General features: G+C 47.1%; 1 protein-coding gene across 3 annotated transcripts in view; it reads right to left on the bottom strand.

The window, feature by feature from the left end:
- The window catches only part of LOC120928843 (ecto-ADP-ribosyltransferase 5-like), a 33,470-nt gene extending 28,257 nt beyond the window's left edge, over positions 1–5,213 (bottom strand). Inside the window, exon 1 of one of the 3 annotated variants that reach the window (XM_040339863.1) lies at positions 4,966–5,213. The gene's annotated coding sequence lies outside the window, so the exon portion shown is untranslated. Of the gene's footprint in view, positions 1–1,724; positions 2,065–4,965 lie in introns of those variants that run through there. The other 2 variants (XM_040339864.1, XM_040339865.1) reach the window with 2 other exon arrangements.
- Positions 5,214–11,926: the final 6,713 nt, after the last annotated feature.

Below are 11,926 nucleotides of genomic sequence, written 5' to 3' on the forward strand. Positions count from 1 at the left end.
AATGCAGACTGTTAAACAGGTTATTTTGGTTGGTCAGCAGACTGGTTGGTGAGTTGAGCTGGGTATGCTCTCTGGTTTTGTCTTTCATTATATCTGGGAATTGCACCCAAGAACTAGACAACACTAGCACAGGACCAACCTTTATTGAGCAGAAAACAGAGCATAATAAAACAAATTAAACCAAGACCAGAAAATAACAAGAAAAAAAAAAAAAAACAATATACCACGCACAATCAGATAAGAGCTTGATCACATTATCCTAAACAATGCCCACCCCAGACAGCCTGGCACCTACATAGGAGTACATGGAACAGAGACACCCAAACAGTATACTTTCAATCATTTAGGGGTGATCCCAAGGTAGCGCCACTCGAAGTCCCAAGATGATACAGTTCAAAAAATGTCCTCCGAGGTCAGGGGTCGGAGCGGAAGCTGGTAAAAGGTACCCCGGAGCAGTTCCTGCTGTAGTTGGGCGAGAGTTTCACAGCTATTAAACCCCAGTAAGGTGTTGTGGTGCACACAAAAATGTAACAAAACACGAAATATAATAACAGGGGTGGATGTGGACAGAAAAGGTCCCTTCAGCCAGTGTCGGTGACAACCGTCTTGGGGGAAAAGGTTCCTTGTAACCCTAAGAGGGAGGGTCTCCTTAGTCCTGGGTCCGTAGTAGGTGGGAAGGAGCTTGGCCTCCAGGCCCCTCCAGGAGCCCAAATCACAGTGGTTCCCATGACAGTCAAAGCCTTCATGTTTTCCCCCCATGAACTTATTGGGTGCCAAGTGCTGGGTCACATGAAAGGCCCACCCTTTGCACAGGGTCACCTTACTACACATGGGGTACCTCGGTTTTGTGCCCTCTTCACCGATGCCCTGGGACAAGGCTGAGGCTGCCGTGGGGGAATACTCAACCATAAGGTGGACCTCTACTCTTAGAGATGAACATACACTTGCATTATGGAGGGACACTCTGAGCCACATGTCCACATCCACCTGTCAAGCATTTCCACTACAATCCCTAGTAGCACAGCGGGCCCCACATGTGGACTCAACTTAACTCGTGAACCTATGTACCTCTATGTACAGGATGGGAACCTCTGCAGTGCAATCTGTTCACGTTGCTCTGGGAGACTGACCACCGGTGGAAGGAGTGCCGACCAGGGCTGTCTTAATGAGAGGGCACACCTGGGCACCGCGGGCCTTGAGCCCACGCTGCCCTGAAATTTGGGGCCCCATGATGGCACTGAGAGTGATAAATACACAGGGGAGGCAGTCTGCCTCCTACCTACTTGATGTCCGTTTACCTGCACTGTTATTATTGTAGGGGCCCCAGAGCATTACTTTGCCCAGGGGCCCAAGATGCTATTAAGATGGCCCTGGTGCCGACAACAACATCTCTTGCTGCTAGAGGCCGTTCCACCTATAGCAGGTACACGCTACCGACAGACTGCTTGTTACACTTCCATTACCCTATGTAACCACTTCTGTTTTTACACAATTCCACCCCACACCAACGTCTTCATACCCCAAATGTGTTAGACCCACTTGTGAACTATGTGTGCCGGTTACTTACAATACTTTAGCAACTTCAGACCAGGCAAAGGACAAAGTTGAAATACCTTACTTGGAAAAAGTGCAAAAATAGACATTTCACCGTCCAAGAGATAACGGCATTATTATTTCCTTATTCCCTAACTATAACTACAGGCTTGTGTGCTGCCCCAGCATACCTGCAAAAGGTGTAATCCAGAAATCATAGTCCTTCAGAGGTATATCTCCAGCACTGGTGTCTTCAGAGCGAACCCCAAGTTAAAAATCTCTACATGCAGGCGGTAGTGAGCAACCTTCCCCTGCTCCCACGGGTCTCGTCGTATGTTTCCCTCCTCTTCGGTCTCACAACCCACAATTGTGCTGGAACTCTATCGATCTCTCCAGGTATTATCCCCTCTTTAACTGTCTCTAGAGGACAACTATTTTCACCAGACTGCTGTGCCACTTTAAATGATTACGGGGACAAGTGGGCCGGCCCCAGAGAAGAACCCACCAAAAAGACCAAGGAATTCGAAAGAGAATTAATTTCTACCTCCTGGAGCCAGGAAAACACCTAACTGACCGGTTCAACCTGCTTCAGCACAAAAAGAAAGGTCTGGCTTTATTTTAAGGGCATGCTAAAAATGACACACAAGCACGTAGGTAGGAGTGTATAGAAGAGCCCTGGGGCCTTCTAAAAAGTTTTTTTTCTTACGAAATGGTTTGAAAGTTAGAATCCGGAGGGGTATTGTAGAAAAAAAGGATTTTGCCTGCAGTAGGGCTTTAAATTTTACAGATCTGGAACGGAGATTGTAGTAGCACATCCCGTATGATATATTATAACACCAAAAACGCAGATTTAAAATTTGGTACCCGCTTCCAGCACAAGCTCTGGTGTGCCTACGGCCCGGATTCACGTAGGAGATACGACGGCGTATCTCCAGATACGCCGTCGCATCTCTGAATCTGACGCGTTGTATCTTGGCGCCTGATTCAAAGAATCAGATACGCCAGAATTTGTATAAGATACGACCAGCGCAAGTCTCCTACTCCGTCGTATCTTAACTGCATATTTACGCTGGCCGCTAGGGGCCTGTACGCTGATTTACGCCTAGAAATATGTAAATCAGCTAGATACGCCTATTCACGAACTGTACGCCCGGCCGTCGCAGTAGAGATACGCCGTTTACGTAAGGCTTTTTCCGGCGTAAAGTTACCCCTGCTCTATGAGGCGTACCAATGTTAGGTATGGATGTCGGAACAGCGTCAAATCTTTCACGTTTTACGTCGTTTGCGTAAGTCGTTCGCGAATAGGGCTGGGCGTCATTTACGTTCACGTCGAAAGCATTGGCTTTTTGCGGGTTAATTTGGAGCATGCGCACTGGGATACTTTCACGGACGGCGCATGCACCGTTCGTAAAAAGCGAAATTTCGTTGGGGTCACAATAAATTTACATAACACACGCCCACATCTACCACATTTGAATTAGGCGGGGCTTACGCCGGCCTATTTACGCTACGCCGCCGCAACTTTGCTTTGTGAATACTGCACTTGCCTGTCAAAGTTGCGGAGGCGTAACGTAAATAGGATACGTTACGCCCGCACAAAGATGCGCTCTCCTACGTGAATCTGGCCCTATATGTTTTAGAAGGCCCATCTCCCCAATGCCAGCTCTATATTATGCTCGGCATCAATAGGGTAAAGGCAACATTTTAGTTTCAGGTGGAATGGAGAAGGATTAGACCCCCTGTCAGGTCTTTATTGCTGTCTGTGGCTCTATTAGGCTGATTCCAAACTATAAATAAAAAAATAGATTCCCTCTAAATAAATAAAAATAGACACCCTATAAATAAAATTGTTTTTATATAAATAAAAAAAATATAGATTCCCTATAAATAAATTAAAATGTACCCTCTATAAATAAATAAGTAAATAAAAATAGATTCCCTATAGAAAATTGATTTCCTATATAAAAAAAAAAAATTGATTACCTATAGATTCCCTATAAATCAATTAAAATGTACCCCCTATAAATAAAAATAGATTCCCTATAAATAAATAAAAATGATTTCCTATAAATAAAAATAGATTCCCTATAAATAAATAAAAATGATTTCCTATAAATAAAAATAGATTACGGTACCTATAAAAAAAAAAAAAAAAAAAAAAAAAAAAATTGATTCCCTATAAATAAATTAAAATGTACCCCCTATAAATAAAGTAAATAAAAATAGATTCCCTATAAATAAAAATGTATTTCCTATAATTATCTAAAAATAAAAATAGAGGGCCAGATTGACATTTCGAAAATTCCCGCCGTGCTTTGCATAAAGTGACGTAATTTTTTCGAACAGCGATGACGTGCAACGTGCGTAGCGTACTTTCGTATTCCCGGACGTTTTTACGCAAGACAAGAAAAATTTTAAATTTCGACGCAGGAACGACGGCCATACTTTAAACAGCACATACGTGTGCTGTCTAAAGTGAGGCTGCATTCACACCTGAGCGTCGGTCGTTCGGTCGTTTTTTTGGGCGTTTTGTCGCGCGTATTTGCGCGTTTGCATACAGCGTCGTGCAACGTTTTTGTACTTCGGCGTTTATTTTAGCCAATAGGAAAAATGATCATCTTTTCATCACTTGTTGCTATGTTGGTAGATTTTTTTAATCTTCTGCATGGGCGACAAGTTCTATTTATTAAAGCGACGAAACGCCCGTAGCAAACGCCCGTTGTCGCTCAATTCGCGCGTTTCCCATTACTTTCTATGGAAAAAAAAAAAAAACGCTCAAATACGCCCAAACTGCACGATACGCGCGACAAAAAAAGGTCCGGACTTGTTTGAGCGACAGGCGTTCAGGTGTGAACAGTCACCATAGGGAATAATGTTAATTCTCCCCTCTGGCGTTTGTGAGCAGTGCGCTTCAGGCGTAAAAACGCCTAGGTGTGAATGGGGCCTTAGGGCAGGTCAAACGACACCTAAAATTGCGATGGGAAACTATACTAGCGACGGCGTACCGAACGCGAAAATCCGTCGTGGATCGCCGTAACTGCTAATTTGCATACCCGACGCTGGAATACGACGCAAACTCCCCCAGCGGCGGCCGCGGTACTGCATCCTAAGATCCGACAGTGTAAAACAATTACACCTGTCGGATCTTAGGGATATCTATGCGTAACTGATTCTATGAATCCGTCGCATAGATAGAAACAGAGATACGACGGCGTATCTCCACTGTGAATCTGGCCCAGATTCCCTAAACATAAACAATACAAATAGATTCCTTATAATTATTTAAAAAATAGATTCCCTATAATAAAAAATAAAAAGTCCTTGTTTTGTGAACGAACACAAAAGTCAGAGAAATTGACGAGAGAGGAAGGAAGAAGAGAAGAGTGAAGGTTAGGTGGGGATATTAGAAAAAGCGATTTTTGTCTCTCTCACCTGGTGGGCACTGCCCGGGCACCCTGATCTCGCTTTCCTACTGCAGAGACGCGCTGTAAATAACAATGGATAAACTTTCTTCCTGCACCCAGTGGTCTATTTATAGGGCGAGGAACAGCTGTCCCAGCACAGCGTAACATGCCAGAGCGACTCAGGACCAGACGCCAGAAATTGTGACATTTCACATTGCGACAACACACCGACCCCTTCCCTCCCGACACTCAGCCGACTTCCTTTGTGAAGTGTGATCAGCGCGGCTCTGCTGAATAATGAGGATTTCACAGCAGGAAGTTCAGACATGTAGATCCAGGCGTGTCTGGGGACCACAACACAACATAAAGCATTAACTCATTCATAAGCGTGCGCACAGGGTGTGCCAGGTGTGCCCAGGCACGCCCTAATCACCCTGTGCAGCACAGATTCCCTCTACTGCACTGGCTCCCATTTTTCCCAGCTTCCCTCCTCTCCTATCGGCTGTTTCTGCTGGGATGTTTTAGGAGTGGGGAAGGAGCCAGTAAATATGCAATTTACCGGCCCCTTCCCTTTCTGAATGAACACCATGGGCTAGATTCAGATGGGTTACGCGGATCTAAAGATCCGCTCACCTATCTCATTTACGTTACGCCGCCGCAAGTTTTTCAGGCAAGTGCTTTATTCACAAAGCACTTGCCTGTAAAGTTGCGGCGGCGTAGCGTAAATCCACCCGGCGGAATTCAAATTCGGCGGGTAGGGGGCGTGTATCATTTAAATGATGCGCGTCCCCGCGCCGAACGAACTGCGCACGCGACTGAATCCCAGTGCGCATGCTCCAAATGACGTTGGCAACTCGTCATGCTTTCGTCGTGAACGTAGATTACATCCGGCCGTATTCGCGAACGACTTACGCAAACGACGTAAAAAATTCAAAACTCGGCGCGGGAACGACGGCCATACTTAACATAGGATACGCCGCATATAGCAGGGGTAACTATCCGCCAGAAAAAGGCGAACGCAAACTACGGTAAAAAAAACCCGGGCGGTCGTTCGTTTCTGAATCGGCGCAACTCCTCATTTGCATATTCCTTGCGTATACAAACGGAAGCGCCACCAAGCGGCCAGCGTGAGATTGCAGCCTAAGATCCGACGGTGCAAGTCACTTACACCTGTCGGATCTTAGGGAGATCTATGCGTAACTGATTCTATGAATCAGGCGCATAGATACGACGGCCGGACTCAGAGATACAACGGTGTATCAGGAGATACGCCGGCGTATCTCTTTTCTGAATCCGACCCCACGAGTAGGGTTGCCACCTTTTCTTCAAGCCAAACCCGAACTCTTCAGAGTCGCACAGCATTTTTTTTTCATAGTATGCATAAATGTTGCTATTAAATAAAATCTCTAATCATATGAAGTTAATCACACAAGCTGAATCTGCAGAGTTCCCCCTTTACATCTGAGTGCGCAGAGTTCCCCCCTTTACATCTGAGTGCGCAGAGTTCCCCCTTTACATCTGAGTGCGCAGAGTTCCCCCTTTACATCTGAGTGCGCAGAGTTCCCCCCCCTTTACATCTGAGTGCGCAGAGTTCCCCCCCCTTTACATCTGAGTGCGCAGAGTTCCCCCCCTTTACATCTGAGTGCGCAGAGTTCCCCCCCTTTACATCTGAGTGCGCAGAGTTCCCCCCCTTTACATCTGAGTGCGCAGAGTTCCCCCCTTTACATCTGAGTGCGCAGAGTTCCCCCCCTTTACATCTGAGTGCGCAGAGTTCCCCCCCTTTACATCTGAGTGCGCAGAGTTCCCCCCTTTACATCTGAGTGCGCAGAGTTCCCCCCTTTACATCTGAGTGCGCAGAGTTCCCCCCTTTACATCTGAGTGCGCAGAGTTCCCCCCCTTTACATCTGAGTGCGCAGAGTTCCCCCTTTACATCTGAGTGCGCAGAGTTCTCTTTTATTGTAAGGGGGGGACTCTGATGTAAGGGAGAACTCTGAGGACTCTGATGTAAGGGATGCTCAGGTGTATGGCGAGGACTCTGATGTAAGTGGGAGCACTGTGGTCTCTGGTGTAAAGGGGAGCTCTGATGTAATGAATGCTCTGAGAACCCTGATTTACCTTAGCATACTTACTTAGAGGCAGGAGAGAGATTGGGGAGGGGGAGACTTAGTTCAGTCTGAATAATGTGTCCGGGTCTCAGACAGTCTGAAACCCGGACGCATGAGTCCAAACCCGAACTGTCCGGGGAACCCCGAACAGGTGGCAACCCTACCCATGAGCGATCAATAGTGTGTGTTTGGGCTTTGGGGTGCACACCCTAATGCAATAGGCAGCGTACACCTATGAACTCATTATAGTCCTAATAAGACGATACAACAAAAAAAAAAATCTCAGCCATTGTCCAATAGAATGGAACCGGTACTACAGATGTGAGGACTATAGAGGTGTCAGGACTCGTTGAGATCACACGCAAACTGTCATGGATATGCAACAAAGTCTGTCTGCTTACCTGATCTCCATGTGTTCATTAGAGGCCCGACCCTGTTCTGGTTCCCATTTTTATCACTTCCTCTTCCTGTATGGTCCCACCCAGGCCAATTCCGGGAAGTCTATATTAACCTTTGCTCTACAGGTCTGCAGTGCTGTTCAACAGTGGGGTAGATTCAGGTAGATTTGCGCCCTCTTACGGAGGCGCAGCGTACCGGTTTTACGTTACGCCTCCGTAAATTATGCGCGCTACACTTCATTCACGAAGCAGTAGCTCCGTAATTTGCGGGGGCGCTCCGTAAAACTGGCCGGCGTAAGCGCGCGTAATTTAAATGATCCCGTAGGGGGCGTGGATCATTTAAATTAGGCGCGTTCCCGCGCCGAACATAGTGCGCATGAAACTTTCCCGACGTGCATTGCGGAAAATGACGTCATTTGCTTCAAAGTGAACGTGAATGGCGTCCAGCGCCATTCGCGATTCATTTACGCAAACAACGTAATTTTCAAACATTGCGACGCGGGAACGACGGGTATACTTAGCATTGGCTGCCCCTGCTAATAGCAGGAACAGCCTTACGCGGAAACCGACAAACGCAAACGACGTAAAATGCAAACACCAGGCACGCGTACGGTTGTGAATCGGCGTGAGTATGCAATTTGCATACTCTACGCTGACCACTACGGGAACGCCACCTAGCGGCCAGCGCAAGAATGCAGCCTACGATACGACGGCATAAGAGCCTTATGCCAGTCATATCTTAGGCTGCAGTCGGCGTATCGAGCTTTTTGAATACAGAAAAGTCGATACGCCGGCGCAAATTAGCAATTACGCTGCGTATCTACCTGAATCTACCCCAGTGTTCCTATGCTTAGTTCCTGTCTGCAGTGTAGTTTACTAGTTCCTGTTTGCAGTGTGCTACGATCATATTGCGGTGGACGTATCGGACACTTTTGACACAATTTTGGGACCATTCACATTTATACAGCGATCAGTGCTATAAAAATGCACTAATTACTGTATAAATGTGACTGGCAGTGAAGGGGTTAACACTAGGGGGTGAGGAAGGGGTTAACTGTATTCCCTGGGTGTGTTCTGTGTGGGGAGAGGGGACTGACTGGGGGAGGGGACCGATGCTGTGTCCCTATGTACAAGGGACACAGATTGGTCTCCTCTCTCCCTGACAGGACGTGAAGCTCTGTGTTTACACCCCATCATTACACACAGAGCTCCACGTCCCTGCTGTCACCGCCGATCGCGGGTACCCGGCGGACATCGTGGCTGCCAGGCACGCGCATCGGCATCTCAGCGATGCACCGGGCACAGTGTTTACGGGGAATGCACATAAAAGGACGTCCAGGGACGTCCACCCGGCAGTTGAGAGCCGCGCTGTGGACGTCTTTCCTCTATAGCGCGGCCCTCTAGTGGTTATTAAAAAAAAAAAAAAAAATTATATTTATTTGCATTTACCACCAAATGACGGTCCAATTTATCCTGAAAAATACTGTAAATTTCACATGGATACCAGTGATGCAGTGACTGTTACGTCCAAGCAATTAAAAATTAAACCCCCCAAAAAAAATCTTTAGGCCCCACCCCTACATGCACAAGCAAACATAAACACACCTGTTGGGGGCGCCTAGGTAGGAAAACATTGCTTGCGATACTTGTTACATAATGCCACACACGCCGGAGTGAGAGCACTAATTATAGACCCGATAATCACGGTTAACTCTGAACTCTTAAGCTAATTTACACTTTGCTTCAATACAAGGCTTCGGACAGGCTTTGTTAAAGCTCTCTGAACGCCAATCAAAGCCCCTGTCAGTAAATAAAATGGTTTACAGTCCTGTGTACACCTGCTTATGCTTGGTGCTTCAATGAGGCTTTGGTGGAGCTTCAATGGTGCCTCAGTGAGGCTTTGGTGGGGCTTCAGTGGGGCTTCGGTGGGGGCTTCAAGTGAGCTTTATCATAGACTTATATGGAGGCTTTGAAGCACCACTGAAGCGACATGGGGTATCGTTTTTGAAACAAAGCCGAAGCAAGGTGTAAACAGGACTGTAAGCTAAGCATTTTATTTAGTGACAGGAGCTTTGACTGGCATTAACAGGCCTGTCCGAAGCCTTGTGGAAGCCGAATCAAGGGGAAATAATCCCTTTAAAGCGGAGGTCCGCCAATTATTTTTTTTTTTTAAGTCAGCAGCTACAAATACTGCAATTGCTGACTTTTAAAATAAGGACACTTACCTGTCCAGCGCGCCCGCGATGTCGGCACCCGAAGCCAATCTTTGTCTCCGCTCTCGGATGCTGCCGCCGCCATCTTCGGTAAGGGAATCAGGAAGTGAAGCCTTGCAGCTTCACTTCCTGGTTCCCTACTGTGCATGCGTGACTCACACTGCGCAATCTCACTGGTCCCTGCTGTCTTCTGGGACCCGTGTGTCTCCCAGAAGACAGTGGGGGGAGGGTGCTGGACGTGGCATAGACTCACAGATAATGCTGCCATCTATGCCCGGAGATGGGTGCAAATACCCGTCTTAGGCAGGTATCTGCACCCCCTTCCTCCTGAAAGGTGCCAAATGTGACACCGGAGGAGGGGAGGAATCCGGACAGCGGAGGGTCCATTTTTGTGTGGACCTCCACTTTAAGTGTCACCTCTGGAATATAGTGTATCAAAGTTCCTTGTCAATTGAGGGAGCATGCAAATTTAACCACTTAGCGACCACCCCCGCCCACAATGTACCACGGACGAGCGGTCGTTGTGGGCAAAGCGTGTACCCATACGTCGCTGCCTAGTACTTCTGGGTTTGGAGACAGGCCCGGATTTCCCACAAGGCCACCGAGGGGCGGCAGTGGCATAGAGTCCCCCGACTGTGTGTGGGGAATCCGCTCGCTCGTTAAGTGATTGGGGTGATGTCGCCGAAATCACTTGTTAAATGTGTGCTGCTGTCCATCCTCCCCTCCCCCCCACATACCTCTCTGTCTTCGGGGACTCCGTCCTCCCCCCAAGCCACCAAGTCTGTCTCCTGTCCCTGCCGCCGATGTACACAGTGAGAGGGGTGAGCTGTGCTCTTCCCATCTCAGCTGTGACAGGAGTTCTAGCACAGTGCTAGGACTCCTGTTTTGGAGGTGACAGGGTCAATAAAGAGAACATGTCACCTCCAATTGCTATCACACAGGAAATGGTTTTCTCCTGTTTGATAGCAATAAAATTAAGTGAAAAATTGATAAAAAATAAATAAAAATAATTCAATTAATAAAATAAAAAAGTAATTAAAAAGTAAATAAGAAAAAAAAAAATTATACAAAAAAAAAAAGTAAACAAGCTACAAATAAATTTAAAAAAAAGTGATAAAAAAGTAAAAAAAAAAAAAAAGAAACAAAAATATTTGAACTAACTGTGCTGCCCCTGCCCTCCGGTTGCCATTCTCTGTTGATTTGGGGGAGAGGGGTTCGAGTGGCGGGGAGGGGTGCATTGCGGAACCTGGCCTTGGGGTGGCAGGGAAAGCAAATCCGGCCCTGTTTGGGGCACATGCCGACACCCGCTATCATTGTACACAGCAGGAGCCTGTCAGCAAGTTCCGTCCAATGATTCACGTCCAGAACCTGCTAAACAGCTGTGTCCAATCACAGGCCAGGACTCTGTGTTGACATTCAACCTAGAGCTCCATACACAGGGAACGATCTCTGTGCTTTTGTCAGTTAACCACTTCCTTCCCGCCATACCCATATATGACCACAGGGTGGAGCCAGAGAGCAGAATCATTTCCCAATGGGCGATGTTGTATCTATATTTCACCACATGGTGGAGCCAAATAGTAGAAAAATCACCCAATGGGCAATGCTGTACCCATATTTGACCACAGGATGGAGCTAGAGAATCCCAATAGGAATAGGCGATGGTGTAAGTCAGGGGTGCCCTCTGATGTGGCCCGCGACCTCCTGCTCTGGGATGAAATAGAATAGAATACTGTTATTAAAGGTCAGTATTACTAAAATCAGTGTATATTATGGGCATATCTGTTCTGCAGTGGTTACTGGGCTGCTTTAAAACTGATCCGCAGGTGCAGAGCACTGTATCTGCACTGAGCCATAGACTTCTGTTATTACCTGCGAGTTTGGTGAGCTTTCTGAAAGTGCACCAAACCTGAAGAATATAATAGAAGTCTATTGCAAAGTGCAGGAAAGCCAAAAGGTACACTGTGTTGCAAACCGCAGCGCATCAGTGTGAAAGCAGCCTTAGGCCCCTTTCACACGGTCAGTCCGACCAATTGGACCCTCCATTCACCTCTAAGTAGTGGCAGACATAAACCGACTTGTGTCCTACCTCCAATACGATCCACTAAATAGTATAGTGGGCTGTGTCAGTGTCAGCATATGCGGAGCAGACACGGACATGCCATCCACCCGCTCCGCTCATTGTGGCCTGAGATCGGTTACCAACTCGCTTAAGTGGCCCTCGCTCTTCAAAAGGTTGGGCACCTCTGCTGTAAGTTAATTTGACCAAAGGG

This window comes from Rana temporaria, chromosome 2 (assembly GCF_905171775.1).
Source record: "Rana temporaria chromosome 2, aRanTem1.1, whole genome shotgun sequence".
Lineage (NCBI taxonomy): Eukaryota > Metazoa > Chordata > Amphibia > Anura > Ranidae > Rana > Rana temporaria.